The sequence below is a fragment of the Elephantulus edwardii genome, unplaced genomic scaffold (assembly GCF_000299155.1).
Source record: "Elephantulus edwardii isolate Elephantulus edwardi_28Jun2011 unplaced genomic scaffold, EleEdw1.0 scaffold00002, whole genome shotgun sequence".
Classification (NCBI taxonomy): Eukaryota; Metazoa; Chordata; class Mammalia; order Macroscelidea; family Macroscelididae; genus Elephantulus; species Elephantulus edwardii.
Genome location: NW_006399752.1, coordinates 16,586,949 through 16,591,157, shown reverse-complemented (window position 1 = coordinate 16,591,157; position 4,209 = coordinate 16,586,949). Strand labels below are relative to the sequence as shown.

Sequence of the window (4,209 nt, the reverse complement as noted above, 5' to 3'; positions counted from 1 at the left end):
TACTAGGTTCCATCGAGTCTAGTTCGACTCACAGTGACCCTACAAACAAAAGATCAGAACCTTGTCCTATTCTGTGCTGTGCTCACACTTCCTGTCGCACAAGAGCCCATTGTAGCTGTCACTGCATCCATCCACTTGGTTCAGAGTCTTCCTCTCCTTTGCGAACCCTCCACCTTTGCCAGCATCACGTCTCTCTCCGAAGAGTAGCCCCTCCTAGCAACATGCCCAAAGTATGTGAGGTGAAGCCTCATCATTCTTGCCTCCAAAAATCACTCTAGCTGCATCCTCTCCAAGACAATTTTCTTCAATTATTGCTGTTAAAACCTATAATTTCCAAAAGTCCAATAGTTTAGACTTTTTCCTAGTTTTTGATCTTATGTAATGAGTAATGCTCACATGTGTCTGGATTTCCGTGGTTTCTAAAAGTCACACATGGTGTTACGTCTTTGTAGTGCACTAATTGTTACAGATGTAGAGTGTTAAGCTTTGGTGACATAGTCTGTAGAGAATTACAGTTAACCCAATGGTGGCTTCTCTCTGGCAGTATGAAAGCACCAGTGACTCCAAGAAAAAAAGACAGTCTGCTCTTATGCAATTTACAGACTCAGAAAACCTGCGGAATGATCAGCTATGAGTCTATTACAGATCAAGGTAACGAAATCAAGTAGGAGACACATATATTTCTCTTGCAAGAAATAATGTTTGTTTATTTTTCTATTGATGGACATTTATTTGTTTCTGTTTCTCTACTTTACTGAATGCTGTTGCTCTGAAATATTATGGCTATAGCTCACTAAATGCTTCCTTTTTAATTTCTTCCATGGCTTTTATGCATTAAATGTTATCCTCCATTTGGGAATTATGAATATTCTCTCCTATATTTTAATATTTTTTTAATGATTAGATCTTCAATATTTAACAATTTAAGCATAGATAATTTCTTTGGTGAATGGCAGGGTGTGTTTCTTCCTACCTGAATGGTATGATTTTTATCCAAATAGTTAAATTATTAAATGAGTAACCAATCCTTCCCCCACAGATCTTTTTACAAACTTTTATGATTTTGTAAATGATCATAAATATTCTCGTATTTATATTTATCTGTTTCCTTTCCCATTTCTACTCATATGGATTTAATTTAAAAAGTGAACTCATTTAGAGGGTTTGAAGTTTATTTGTAAATAAAGAATTCGTGTACACCACAGAACATTTTAATAAAATATAATTCATGCCGCATGGTTTCTATTTTTCTTGCTATCACAAAAGCTCACAATGCTGTCTCTCAAATAATTTTAATATTTTGAGACTGAAAACTTGATCAAATTTATGATAATTCATTTCAATTTCCTTATACTTCCCTCAATAGAGACATCAAGTTAAGAACGCAATGAATTTTTCAATTGAAAATCACATAAGCACAAAGTAATATGTATATTAAAATATATTTCCTAGTTAGTAGATTATTATGTAATTATTTTGAGCTGTGATTGGAATTCTACTCTTCATTTATATCCCAGATGAACTTCAAGGGACAATCTTTCATCTTCCTTTGGAAGATCCTGTCAAAACTTTCACTCTGCTCCACAGTCATATAATGCTTCCAGTCTCCAACTTTACCTAAGGGAATTAACACAAGAACCCCACCATTATGAAGTACAAGTATAAAGGCAAAAATATCCCCCATCTCTACTTAATCTCTTCCATAAGCGAAGTTAAATATCTGTGTTAGTCCTCGAAGAAGTTTGTTATTGCATCTTTCTTATATAGAAGAAAGAGCTAAGAAGTTAACTTCCTCTTGTTATTGTTATTGTTGTTGTTGTTATATACCTTAGAGTCACCTGATATTCATAGTGACCCTGTGCACAACAGTGCTAAACCCTGTTCTGTCCTGTGCCAATCTCACTGTCTCTGATACACTTACCAGAATTACCCGTCACTGAATCAGCCCATCTCAGAGTGTTTTCCTCTCCTGCGCTGTCCCTCCACCCTCCCAAGCATGATGTCCCTATTTGCACATGTCCAAAGTATGTGAGACGAACCTTCAGAATCCTTGCCTCCAAGTGCAGCATAGTTTCATCCTCTCCAGGATGAACCTGCTCATTCTCTTTGCAGTCCATGGTCTATTCAATACTCTTCTCCAACACCACAGCTCCTGGGCAACAATTCTCCTTCTAACCTTTCTAATCATTGACTAGCTTTCTGATGAAAAGCAAGTGATTGCAAAGACCGTGGCCTTTAACAGGTGTACCTTCGTCTCCAGACTGACATCATTGCACTTCAGTACTTTGCAGATGTCTCTGACAGCAGGCTTTCCCATTACAATATGTCTTTTAATTCCCTGGCTGTTGGTGCCAGGAATGTTGATTGTGCAGTGAAGCAAACCAAAGCTGTTAACAGTCTTAATTTCTTCACCACCCACCTATGGTGATGCTGCCAATTGGCCCAGTTGTCAGAATCTTTGTTTTCTTGATTTTGAGCTTCAATCTATATTGAAGGCTGCAGTCCTTGACTTTCTGGAGCAAGCGCTTCAGATCCACCTCAATTTCAGCAAGCAGGGTTGTGTCATGTGCATAACTCATATTGTTGATGGATCTTCCACCAATGCTGATACCACATTTCTCCTCCTAAAGCCCAGCCTCCCCAATAATCTGAAAAGGTATGGAGATAGGACACATCCCTGTCACACACCCTTCCCAACTTTAAAACATGCGATGTTTCCTTGCTGTGTCCTGACTACTGCCTCCTGGTCCAAGTGTAGGTTTCACTTCAGCACAATCATATGTTCTGGGATTCCCATCTTCTCAGAGTCAGCCACATTTTGTGGTGATCCGCACAGTCATATGCCTTTACATAATCAATGAAACACAGTCCCTGCTTTCAGCCAAGATCCATATAACATTAGCTACAATATCCCTAGTACCACAACCCCTTCTAAATCCAGCCTGCACTTCAGGCAATTCTCTATTGATGTGCTGTTTCACTCATTTTGGGGTAATCTTCAGCAGAAATTTGCTTACATGTGATATTAATGACATTGTTCGATAATTTCCACACTCTGTGGGATCACCTTTCTTTGGAATGGGAACAAATAGAGATCTTTTCCAGTCAGTTGGCCAAGTGGTTGTCCTCCAGATTTATTGTCACAACTTAATGAGCACATCTAGGGCAGAACTTAGAAATGCAGAAAAACGGTAAACAAAGTTTTGTAGTTCACTTCCCACTTTACTGTTAGAAATCCATCAAGTGCTGTGATTGAATCCTATTATTGTTTTAGAAGAAGGATAAAAATATTTCCAACAATATGGATATTAGAGTGTTTCCCTAGGTGTCAACTATTCTATTAGATGACCTACATATGCCATATAATTCTTTTTCCTCAGAAAATATGGAACGTTTCACAAATTTGCATGTCATTCTTGAGCAGGGGCCATGCTACTCTTCTCTGTATTGTTTCAGTTTTATTATATGTGCTTTCAAAGGGAGCACTGCATCCTTTAGTTCTTAAAGTAACTCTACAATGAAAGTGTTTCTTCATACTTAAATTTGGGGCAGGGGAATGAAAAATAAAAATTTTGAAATAATGAAGAAAAGATCACAGAGTACTCAGAGCTGCCATGTTTGCAGTTTTACTACATAAAATTTTGAATCCATCATTAATTTTTTTAAAATGAGTATTAGTGATTTAGTACCTTAAGCAATCTGATTTTTATCTGCACATATTTATACTGGAATTTACAGTAAATGGACAGTATTTGTGGTTGTTAGAAACTTAGAATTGGTTCCAAATCGTAACAATCCTGCTCTTTCCCTTTTTCACTGACTCTACTTTCTGAAGCACGATGTCCTTTTCCAAGGGTTAGTGCTTCCTGATAATATGCCCAAAATGCATGAGACAAAGTATTATCAATACATTTATCTGTAGAAGTGAACTCCACTTCCTAAACAACATGCCTCTGGAAACTCTATGAACTTTGATAAATGACCATAGTTACAGAAAGGCTTCTGGCCTCTTGTTCATAGGGTCGCTATGATTTGTGCTTCACTTGACAGCAATCAACAACAACAATAAGCAGAGTGTTGTAGGGTCAATATGGAAATATCAAAAATAGAACTGTCCTCCTTGTGTATATTCATTCCTTTTAGACAGGACTGACACTCTCTCTCTCTCCTTCCTCCCTCCCTCCCTTCCTTTCCCCCACTCTGTTCCCC

General features: G+C 37.7%; 1 protein-coding gene across 1 annotated transcript in view; it reads right to left on the bottom strand.

Annotated features, from left to right (window-relative positions):
• Positions 1–4,209, bottom strand: part of LOC102870436 (amine sulfotransferase-like) — a 25,192-nt gene that overhangs the window by 7,736 nt on the left and 13,247 nt on the right. The window lies entirely within an intron of this gene.